This window comes from Zeugodacus cucurbitae, chromosome 5 (assembly GCF_028554725.1).
Source record: "Zeugodacus cucurbitae isolate PBARC_wt_2022May chromosome 5, idZeuCucr1.2, whole genome shotgun sequence".
In the NCBI taxonomy this organism is placed as follows: Eukaryota; Metazoa; Arthropoda; class Insecta; order Diptera; family Tephritidae; genus Zeugodacus; species Zeugodacus cucurbitae.
Genome location: NC_071670.1, coordinates 34,180,884 through 34,193,817, shown reverse-complemented (window position 1 = coordinate 34,193,817; position 12,934 = coordinate 34,180,884). Strand labels below are relative to the sequence as shown.

The 12,934-nt window shown below is 34.9% G+C and overlaps 1 protein-coding gene across 3 annotated transcripts in view; it reads right to left on the bottom strand.

Moving 5' to 3' along the window:
* Positions 1-12,934, bottom strand: part of LOC105218091 (uncharacterized) — a 263,373-nt gene that overhangs the window by 132,084 nt on the left and 118,355 nt on the right. For all 3 annotated transcript variants that reach the window (XM_054230734.1, XM_011193446.3, XM_054230735.1), the window contains one exon: positions 4,196-4,376. The gene's annotated coding sequence lies outside the window, so the exon portion shown is untranslated. The remainder of the gene's footprint in view (positions 1-4,195; positions 4,377-12,934) is intronic.

The window sequence follows — 12,934 nt, the reverse complement described above, 5'->3', positions numbered from 1 at the left end:
GTTATATAGTAGATGGGAAGCAACTTACGTTCAATGGCTGTGTATGAGCATAAATATTTTACAGTTATATAAGTATGTAAGTATGTAGATATGTAATCAGCGACATGTGCAGTCAATAGAGGAGACACACATTGTGTTGCCAGCGCCAACCGACCCACCTCTGACCAACTACACCACTAACCGCATTGCCACCGCATTTTCGAAACTCATACACACACAAATAACAAATATTTAAGCAAAAAAGGAAAAATGTATAAAAGTGCGAAAAAAGTATTATAAAATGCCAACGTTTTTCATTCAATAATTAATTATTTCATTTGCAGCGTGCGAAAAGTGGGTTGGGTCGATTGCTGTTGTTGAAGGCACTCTAAGTAATACGGACATACATAGCTATTTATAGATATGTATTATACATTCACAAGTAATAAAGAAAAGGGTGAAAGGCAGCACCACCGCCCGCCACGCAGTGCTGCCACACTTATGTGAACAGCCAGCCAATGTTATTGTTGCCAATATGTGTGAGTTAATGGTGCAAATGCGCTTAATAACAATTATCTCCACTGACACATTAAACAAAAGCGTGGTGAGTGCGAAACAAAAAAACAGAATAAAAACAAAAAAAGCAACAACAACAACTGCTTGTAATAATAAAGCTGCAATCGTATAAAGCGAGGCAACGAAAACAAATGGCCGCAATACAATTAAAATGGCATCAAACGAAATTAATTGAACGTCAAAATGTTCGCATCGCAACACGTATGCACTTTAACCCTTGGCAAACAAAACACATTCCACACACGCTATACAGCGACTAAATCTTACTTAATTAGTGGTTATACCAAAAATTTGCGGTTTGACCTTTTTTTAGGGAGAATGTGCTCATATCTATATACAGATGTGTATGTATGTATGTGTGTGGCACATAATAAAATCAAAACTGTAACAAATTGCAAGCTGCGGTGGCCAAACTAAATAAGGTAAACTTTCTAATTATCTGGGTTTGTATGTCAATTGGAAATAGTGACGGACACATTTGCATTTTTTTTTTCATTTCAAGCAATTTATTTGGCAAATCACATAACAAATAAATTAAATTAACAAACTTAACTTTCATATAAATATGAGCTGCCCTCCATTTGTCTAAATGTGTAGAATGGTGAAACGAACAAACAACTGGTATAAACACATAAAAATTAAAAAGCAGAAGTGTATATTGCTTTAATAAAGTTCCCACACAGACTCTTGCATCGAATTTCACAAAAGCTACTTTCTTTAGCCTTGTTCTTGCAAACAATTCCAATCTCTTCTCCAAAAGAGGATTAAATTTAATAAATATATGTGGAACAATGAAAATTAAGTGTTATGATGATATATAAGTTGTTAATTTTAGTACTACTGCATTCTAAATTTTTTATACAAAACGACGATATTATGTCATTACCTTAGGATACACAAGATTCTCAACCTTCTTAGTGAAGTCATCTTCCAAACATTTCTTCCTTCAATGTTCAACATTCGCCAGACTTAGGTTAAAGCACCTCGGGAGGTACATCTTCAGCGAACCCAGTGAAGTTACTAAACTCGACATTAGCCGACTTAAGCCGACCAAGCGCTTTGTCGGATCGTAAGGGCCTTAGAGATCTGTCAGGAGTATCCTGGTGTCTAAGTGAGATTATCTGTAGATGCAGAGATCTACCCCTCGACCTAACCTAACCTAGTGAAGTTATCGGTTTATCAATATAATTTAAATTAGGCTGAGTGTCTACGAAATGCACAAGAAGAACCCCGATTGATTAGCCTGTTTTCTGCCTGAAAGCCTTGTGCACCCACTACAATTTCTCAAAAAATGGTAAATTGTGTAAAATGAGTAAATGAAAATGTAACAAAACAGAATTTTGTCGAAGAGAACGAAAAGTACTTTAAAAGAAGAGCACGAAATTATTCTGTATCTGCTTAATATTCAACATTCTCTTCTACAATGCATCTCTTTGATCCCTTCTGTGTGGTCGATCCCTAAGGGTAATGTTTAAATATACTCTTCCAAAAGTCGACCAGCTACTTCCGGTTATCGGTTGACAAAAAATAACGTCACGCGAACTATGCTCTAAAGTATGGATGGGGAGTATGTGGACAACCGTTGAGAATAACTGTAATCATGAATGTACTTTTATAGCCGCCTAAATTGAATCGAAAAGACCTCTTTAAAATATTTTATATTGCTTCTATAACACAGACTTCGGATATGTTATAATAATAATTCTCAATCCATAATTCTATATTTTTTACTTTCAATATGGGGTTAAAAAATGTAGTGATAACATATCATAGAATCATTTTTTTTAAAGAAATAATAATCATGACACCCGTTTTAAGAAACTACTTTCTTATTTCCAACAGCCAAATCAAAGAGTACAATTAGACAAAAATAACGAAGCGATGTTCTCTGTTCCATGTTCCGAACCATTCCCACTACAAATATGCGCCTATGCCTATCAATTTAAGGAATGTTTAATAACAACAACAACTATGGTGTATGACTTTAAAAAAGTTACTTCCTCATTCGACTTAGGTCCTAATTAATCTCTACAAAGAATTAAGAGATGCTTACGTAGAAATTTTTCGGACAGTTGATGTCAGTGTCCTCTATAGCAGAATTTTCAATTCTATACTTTTTATTTACTCACATATGAGGAAAATATGTGGTACATTTGTGGGTAGCACTATGTGAGGCAACGACATCAATAAATGAGGAAGGACTCCTATTCCATCTTTGAAGTTTCGAAAATGTTCTGAGAACTCATTTTGATCTTTGCTTCGTCGTTTCGACAATCGTTGGTTCGATAACTGAACGAAATGAAGTAAATACTGTAAAGCTATCATATTGGGCTTGAAGTAAGGATCATGTCAATAGAACTTTTAAGGTTCACTCAGGTCATCAGGTGACCATATGCCTGCAACTTGACTGTATGGTTCAAATAATATTGTTGATGTCTGCTCTATCCTCCATTGCAATAAATGGAAACGCCCTGATGTACTATGCATATGTACAAATTTAACGTGCTCGTTGAGTTTTCGCGTAGTTTTTGCATGCATAGTTGCGCGCATGAAACGACAGATGAGTGACGACTCCACTGAACAACTGTTGTTGTTGTTCTTTTTGTTGTGGTTGTTGTCGCTGTCATTTGTTTGCATTGCTACCTTAAATGGCATGAATTCTTAAGCATTTGCTTGAACAAAAAATCCGCACATACAACACACAGACATACGAAACACCTTCATGCCACAAGCTTCCGATTACGTATGTAAATATGAGAAATTAAAAGTTGCACAACGTGCTTTTGCACACTTGCAATTGCCACTTTTACTTGCTTACTTACTTACTTATGTATGAAATAACAACAATCAGATAACACTAACAATGCATGGTCACGTAGACGTTTTTGTTGTTGCCAACTTCAAAACAGTAATTCGCCTACTGAAATGGACAGCGATGCAACGGTGTTGGTTTTCTTGTTGTTGCTGTTGTTGTTCCTGCTGGTGATGAAGTTACCGGCGATGGTGATAGCGATGGCAATGGCGTTGGTGACGTTGACGAGGGTGGATAGGTAAATGCTTGATCGGTTGGTCGCTGAAATCGCTCGTCCTTTTTCTGTGCAAATGCTACCATAATCGCTGAGGTTGTTGTAGTTAGTGTTGTTGTTGTCGCTGCCGTTGGTGATTATCATTTTATGGTATGTAAACAAAAGATATGAAAATCGCACTGACAGCTGCGCGAGCTTTCAACGCCAATGAACACATGCAGTTGGACACTCAGCCACACACACATACACATATATAGATTTAAACCGCTATCACAATTCATATTAACAGGTAACAATGAGAACAATGCTTTTTACACGCACCAACACATGCAAATGTGTTTATGAAGCGACTTTAATGAATATATATGTAAGCACACACACACACACTCCTGTATTTTGCGCAACTTCGGCACTTCGCCGCTGAAGGTGAAGTTGAAGTTGAAGGCAAAGTGCGCACAGCGTTTAGTCGCTGTTGTCTATAATGTTGCATTCAGACAATATAATTGCATATTATGCTTGTACACACACATACACACACCCATACACATTACAAGTTGTTAATTTAAGCACAGGCGTGTGTGTGTGTGTATGTAGACATAACATAGATAATTTACCTTTATTATGTTGGGTGGTTATTGGCTCTGACTCTGGCGTTGTCCTTTGCTCGTTTGCTGCTTACAGCGCCTGCTGCTTGCTGCTCACTATTGGTGCGTTCGTTCGAATGGCGGCGTTTCGCTTGTCGTGGTAATTAGCGCAGAAATGCGTATGAAATTATGCACAAATTAATGTTGATGGCTGCAAAAAGGTAATAAGCGTATGCATGTAGTTAGTGAAATGTTCAATGACAAATGAAGATATATGTATGTAAATACATACTATAGACTGATATAAACATATATATTTGCGGGTGCATATAATGGCTACAAAATATTTGTACACTGCTGGGGAATAATATGCTTAATTTATTTGAGAATTTATATTTTCATGGTAATAGGTGGCAACTTTGTGAAATTATGTAATATAATTAGCTTTATATGATATTTTGTTTAATTAAATTTTGGTACAGATTCTTTTTATTTCAATTAATTTAAAAAAATGTTAATAATTGTTCAGTAGTTATGATCGTGAATATGTAAATAAATATAATGAAAATATAAATAATTTTGTGTGTGGTAATATATATATATTTTTCCGTCGGTCCTAGGTGGCACATAGGGCCTCAAACCTATTCAGCGCATTTCAAAAATCTCATCTCGATATACCAATACTGGTAAACTTAGCTCAAGTAGGCATCCGATAAAAGATCTAGTTAAAAGACCAATGTTTTTAGATATTTCCTCAAGACCCACGGCTTTAGTAGCCATCGTCGATTCGCCTTCAACTCGCAAATATCTCACTTGTTCACAAAATGTACATGTGAGGGCAAAAGTTATACAATATCTAGTTAAATTCAATAGAATAGATCAATTAGTTATTACTTCCTGTGATCAATTTGATTTGATTATGACAACAGATTTCATTTAGCCAATACTTTGTTTATCAGATTTCCCACATGGAAGACAGTTAGTTCCATATATAATAATATAAATTACAAATACTTCCAAAGAAATTGTGGATATAGATAAATGGACGTTACTCTCCCTCTCTCTCTCTAATTATTGAAACTCGAATGTTTAACCAAGCCCTATTCAACAATTAACGAAAAAGCGCACTTTGACCTTTTAAAAATGGGAAACAAAACTTCAACTTCTTATATAAGCAAATTTCAAAATTAACAAATCTAAAGAAACTTATTGACGTTTGTAGTAGTCGGAGGAAGGTTAAAAAATGAAATTGACGGCTTTCGAATGATAAGTAAATCAAACATCAGTAAACCGAAAATGCATGCTCGAAACTATAAAGCTGGTGTGGTTTGATCCAATTCGACCTAACCAAGCCCCAAGGAAAATTATAATTACTAACGTTTTCCGACCATTTAAGATGATTTTCTGTAATTCTATTGGACTTCATTTCTTGAACGTCTTTACTAATAAATAATAACGCATTGCATTTAGCATTATCAAATTGCACCAGCTTCCTTCCATGGATATGCCGCTTGGTCTTCGATTACCTGATTAGATCTCATATGTGATCTATTGCGTTTAGTTTTACCAGGCTAGTTGGTAATACATTTTTACTCCCAAAAACTAGTCAAGAGTCTCTGACACACTTATACTTTCCTTCGCTTAGAACTTTGTGCTAGAGCTCTCAGTATTCGACTAATTGACTGACCGGATTAACCGGATAGGGCATTATTCGAATAATAATATTCGGTTTGCAGTATCCGGATAGTCGTAAGTCGTCGACTATTCGATTAACCGCTCATTTCCTACTATCCGGTTAACAATGTTACGAATATTCGAATAGTATTAATCGGTTATTCATACGAACGGTTACAAACCGGATATTCGGCTTTCAGGTTATTTGAATAATTTTAAGAGCCCTACGTTGTACTTGAAAGCAAAATCAAAATCATTAAAGCAAACTATAAGCCTTTCTGCAATCACATTGGCGCCCGAAATAAACTCTTCATTACACTTGTAAAACTTAAAACAAAACATGTGGCAATCTCAACTGTCTCTTGAAGCTGCATGAAGATTCGTGTTGGTAATTGCAACAATTAAAATGTAATTTAAAAGTATTTCACCACCATTATATAACTACAAAAAGGCTAATATATGGAAATCCTTTGAGGAAGCGATAATTACTGTTTCTAGACTTTTTCTTGCATTAAATTCTTGCATATATCTACATAAAATAGCAACATCTGCTATTATTATTATTATTGTAATTACCTTAATTACTCAATTATAAAATTATTTATATCAGAAATATTCGCAAAATGTGTAACCAATTTCGCACTGCTTCAAATATTTTCCACTACTGTGTTAAATTGCAAATGTGATTATTCGACAACATGTAGATTACTTGCTATATGTACAACAGTATGTATACAATTTAATGAAATTGCCAAATTGCATTAACTCGAACGTAACTTGAGTGCAGTTTAACGCTCGATAGCCGATGTTAATCCTTTCGATTAAGACTGAAGTTACAGTGGAACGAGGAGCAAAATAAAAATAAACAATTAACGTTGGTAAAATAATTTATTCACGTGAGGGGTTTCTCGAGTGAGACAACTTTAATTTATATTTAAATGCTTACAGTGAAAAAAGAATATTTATAAAAATTCGAGAAAGATTAGTTATAGCATAGTTATTATAGACACTTTAAGATTCTTCATATTTAAATATTGGTAAAATATAAGCTTAATGGTTTTGCATTTATTGAACATCATTATTATGGTAAAATAGGATTCGAGATACTTGCATGTTCAGACGGACTCAATCTTTTAACTACAGCCAATTAAAAAGCCATTAGCCACTTGGTTTCTCACTTCTAGTTGATTAAATTCTGACTAACTATAACTGTATCAGAATAAAATGAATTTACACTCGATTATTACTGTAATTACATTTAATTATGTAATTTTAAAGGACCACACAGATAAAGCAATTATTTCTTTATTAAACTCTCGCAATATTTTGCGCAGAAGTGTAATAGTTTTATTCAATTTATAGTTGCTTGAGACATATTTCTTTTATTCTCTATACAATATATTATATATCTATTAATATGCCAAAGATGTTCTTATTCTTCTATAGTTCAAAGCTAAACATTAATGAACTATGACTCACCTTCTAGTCCTCATACACAAATAAAATGATATTCGTTCTATTGACTGTATATCATATATTAGATTAATGAAAATGGATTTAAACCGGTTCATAAGCTCCTACTGTGTATAAGACCAGCTATAATGTATGAGAAATCTACAAAATATGGGAGAAATCGGTTCATACCTTTTCATAATCGCCATATATGGAATAAAATTGCTGCCGCCTCAGTTAATTCTATGCCTTACAGTATCGCTCTCGTTCATTTTTTATACTTCAAACTAAAATTCATTACTTTTCAGTGGTTATTTCTAACAACAAACCCAACTGCTCCAACTTTAAAGTCGCTTAAGTGAATTTTTTAAGCTATACATATGTATGAATATAATATACTGTATAAAATAGCATTATCTGCGTCTTCTTGATACTCACATTAAATAAAAAGTAAAGTACTCATATGACATCAGCTACAAGCATTTCAAGCATACAAATACGAAGATACATAAATATTTAATGCAAACAATAGATAATACAAATAATGCATATTACATAATCAAACGTGGAATGTCCTTGTTGATTTCTTCAGTGGTGATATTTGCTCACCACCCCTATTTGTTGTGAGAGTACAAAAGGGCTTGCCACTTTGATACATGAGCGCAAATTTAATACAAACAAAATGGAAATCAAGCAAGTCGTTGCGCCACGAATTCAAACGAAGGAATGCGAGTATGTGTGTGTTTCCACATTGGTGTGCTTTCTCTCCCACTCCTTCAATATTTATACAGCTGCCACGTATATCATTATTCTTGGTTGATTTTATTTCACACAATTTTGTCCATACAGAAAGCTTTTACACATTTTTATACCCAACGCATTGCTACATGTGAGGGTTTAAGGTTTTACAGGAAGTGTATACAGTTATAAACTAATTTAAAGCTAGTAGCAACTTCAGGGCAAACTAGTTAGCAAATTTCATGACAACTGCAATTTGTTACGTCTCGATGTCTTGAGTTGACAGCTGTCAGATTTCAATCTGACACAGTCTCATATAATATACAAGAATATCTGATGTGGAATAATAGAGCAAAACTACGAATCAAAAGCAACTATTTAGAAAATCGTTCCTCGATTTATGAGAAGCCGACGTTTTTTTGTCTAAGTCAAGTTTAGACAGTACTTTCTAGTTATAAATATATTTTTCGATTTGTTTGATGGTTCATTGTTCACTGAAGAGTAGATAATGAGGGTATAAAATCACTTCATGTATTCATGTGATTATCCATGCTTAAGAAATATTTGAAAAGAATACATAACAAGTAAGAAATTAGCTCGTTTCAAACCAAAAATAAACAGAAACCTTGTTCTATTGACATTTTGAATATTAGGCTTATTTACTAAAAAGATATATACGAATATTGATTTATGTTCTTGTCACATCGACGTTTCAAATTATTTATTTACAAGCAACTTAAATTGTGACAGTTTTCAAAACTAAAATGTTTTCGTAAGTGAATATCTATTTGTGTATGTAATATATCTTATAATAGTCCTGTGATAGCTCAAAAACTAAGTTTTTCAACACTTCACATCTTTCTGGAGTGATTTTTTCATGCCTCATATGTGTTTTCAAAAGGAAGTTACGACTCACATCTCTACTTAATTGAATTGAAATTGATTTAAAATTAAACCTCTTTCTTGGCGTTATAAATTGTGAACATTTTTTATTTAAATAATATGGGTCTTGCCAACAGAAGAATTGAGGATTTGAACGGAAATTTAATATCTGATAAATTCCGGTATCCTATTTATTGAACTTAGTTGAGTTGTAAAACTCTAATGCCCAGTTTCACAGTTCGTATTTAAGTTGTGCCCAAATAAAATCTTAGCCAAGCATTGTTGTTGACTAAGTAGTCATTTGCGTTTCACAGTCGATGCTTATTTTCTATAAAATTCTATTATGGTATATGGCAGCACAATGAAAAACATTTGTTTACAAATACCATCTGACAAATTGAAATTATTGTTGATGAAAAATAACTTTACGACGAATAAATTTACAATCTGGGAAATGGATGGAAACAATAAAAGGACACCGAATTTCACCGCAAGCGAGAGGGGGCACTTATTGCAACTCGCAGGAAAGCATATAACCGTCATTGAATGCAAGAAATTCAAAAAAAAATTTCAGCAAATAATTTTTATTTCAAAACAAAAATCAGCTGTTACTTAAGCACTGCTTAAGTCTCTCATTTCAGTACTTAAGCAGAACTTAAGTATGAACTGTAAAACGCAATATTTCTGTTTTATCCTAAGCACAACCTAAGCACTGACTGTGAAGCCGAGTTATGTAAGTATTTTTAAACATTATTTATAAAGACTAAAAGTTGTAAGTTGTGTCAATTGAATTTTAAAGTCATTCCTTCTTCCATTTTGTTTCCAATTTCAGAAGATTTCAATATGAACATCACACGTTTGCTGAAACAATTTCGTCAATTATCTATGACAATTGCTACTACTCATAATTAGTTGTCGATTTATGATGTTGTGGACAATTATACCTACACAGGTTGAAAAGGTAACATACAAAGAGCTGTTGTAAAACAGTGACAACTCAACTCAAAATATTTGATCAGGTTGAGTTGTAAGCCGTAATACAATAATAATTTAAATTTAAATAATTAGTTGAAAATACAACTCAATTAAATTTTTTTGAAAAGGTTTAGTTGTTATCGATAATGAAGAGATTGAAAGATTTGCATACTTGCGGCAGTGGCAAAAATTCATTTAGGATAATTTGATCACTGTGTGAATTTTTTTGGAGAAAGGGTAAATTTAAATAATTTTAGTGAAAATACAGTAATGTGTATAGTTGGTTCAACAATTAGATTCTTAGATCTGCGAAAATACCACGAGGAAAATTATTGCCCACTGAAGAAAGTGGACAAAGTCGATTTGTTGGAAACCATGATGATAGAGAGAGCAAAATAATGGACTTTATTTTTTTAACATTTTTTTTAACAGCTATTCATTGTTCCAGGAAGACAAAGGAGTTTTTCAGACTAAAAAATATTCAACTTCTCGACTGGCCCGCTTGTAGCCCAAATTTAAACCTCTCTGGGGTATTCTATCAAGAGACGTGTATGCTTCAGACTTTAAAAAATGTATAAACCTAACTTAAATTTTGAATTGCTAACACAAATAAAGTAGTTTAAAACTTTTAAGAAGAATATCACATCCGACTAAGCTCGATCTTTTGCCAACTAATTTACTCTTCAAATATTTTCTTAAAAATAAAACTTCTTGGAATAAGGCTGTATTAAAAGCTTTCTTGTGTCAAAAGTAGATCACTTATTGTATATTATATGTTTCTTGCTTCGATTTTGCCGAAGAGTCTACGATTCACGCAATTCATTCCTCGTGAGATAAAAAGGTAAAAGCTATTGTCAACGACTCCTATCATACTCATCATTAGCATTCACCGAATAAGTATATTTTTAATTCTCTTCGCTTATCGCTTGCTAAGTTACGCTGTAAGAATTTTACAGTTATATGAAATGAATTCTTTAGCATGCAACTTGCATGCCACACCCGTTCAAACTTCCCAATATCTCGCAACCAATTGACTATGAATTTTATAACTCTTGGCATAAACGATTAACTGAAATGCTTAATACTTTATTTTCGCCGTAAATTTGCATTAACTTTTTCGGCGAAGCGAAGTAAAGTAAAGAGGAAAAAAATTACTTTTTCGCACTCGCATTCAGCAAAGTGCTGAAAGGAAGTATCTTTAATCCAATATAATGGAGAAAAGCTTTGAGAAGAATTTCGCATTAATGCTCATGTACGAGTATACCTATAACGGTATTTGCGCGCGTGTAAGTCGGTCTTAATGCCAAGTGCATACACAAAATTGAATTTCAACTTAAACTTTCGGCTTTTGCCGTGCGCTGCCTCGCGCTTCGCTTCGTTCTACATCAATGGTATTTATTCGCCGTCACTCTTGCCTTTCATCTTTAATTTGCGCTCGCAACCGATTGCAGTTATTACAAGGCGGCTTATCGGCGATGGCAACATTGTGGTAGTGACTTTGCATGCAATAATCCTGTGTGTCCGTGTGTGTGCATTCATACTTAACTGCTTGTGTATATATGCGTGCATTTGTTGTTATCGCTATCATTGTTCTTGTTGTTGTAGTTGTTGCTGCAGCGCGCTTTATTATTCTTCTTGTGTAAATTTTTTAATTGACATCATCTTTTAATATCCAATAAAAACTTAAGCCTTCAACGGGGCCGCCACCACAGCACCTCGCACAACACAGCAGCCGCGCTATGCACGCCTGTCCACCGCCCAACCACCGCCCACACGCGCCACCTTCTAGCGCAGCTCATGCCCGCCAGCTGTAATAACAACAATAACACCAGGCCTTGTCATTGCCATCGCAGGCTGGTCGTTTACGCTGATCTTACGTGGCGGCAAATGCTGTTGCAACAACCAGCAGCGGTGGAAGCAACAATAATACCAAACGGATGTTTTCTTTTTGCTGCTGTCGATATTTGTTTTTTTCGTATTATTATTATATTTTATGTTTGCTGGATTTCGTATTTTTGTTTTGTGTTGTTGATGCTGTTGTTGTTGTTGCCCAACTTAAGCTACAGCGCTCTCGCGCGCTGGCAGTTGGTGTATCGCGCCTCAGGCAAATTAACTTTGCACGCGTTGAATCTCCTTTTCGCAAGCGGAAAAAATGCTTCCCCTTCTCGGAACATCATAAATAATTGCAAAAGAATACCGATGGCTAGAGCCAGAACGCGCTGCCTTTCGAGGTGAGCACTGTCGTGTGGGTGTGTGTGTGTCTGTCGCTGTCGTTGGTGCCTGCGATGATGATGATGATGTGTTGGTGTGTTGTTGCGCTGGCGAAAAAACGCGGAAATGCGATTAAAATGCGCACCACAGAAAGAAATGCAATTTCACAGGCACACCGATTGATGCCTCGCTGGCTACACCGGCATTCGCATTCGCACACGCTTCGACGGTCAGTCCGTTGAGTTGGTCAATTCAGTCAGAGTGGCTCGCATGTGACTTTGAAATCTTCGGACGACATATGTGCACGAACAAAAAATTGAGTCGGACATACGGTGGCAGGTTTTTTAAGCGGCACTTGATAAAAAATGACTAGGTCGACATACAAATATATACGAACAAACATACCTACATATCTACATATATAGTTGTTTGTGTGCGTTGGTCTTGAATTGAATTAAATATAACTTAAGTATGCGACGCTCTCAACACGTCTTGCACAGTAAGTTTTTTTGCCTTGACTTCGATCCTGCATTTGAAATAGTGGCTGCAGAACAGTAGACTTCAACAGTGCTCTAGGGAATCATTCCCGATATGGTTATAATTCATAATACACATTTGATTGTCCAGTTTGCGGTAGACTGGAGTGGAAACATGTTGGGTGTCATACCTTCTAGATACAGGAAGGTATCTTGATCTAGAGGTTGTGGCATGTCAAAGACCCTGTGTTCTAACTGTTCGAATAGGCTCCTCGTAAGCTCCTACATTTCAATGAAACCTGGCAGCTAACCTACCGGAACCTAACCAGTCTTAAAAAAAGTAACAATCGTAAAAAGAAGC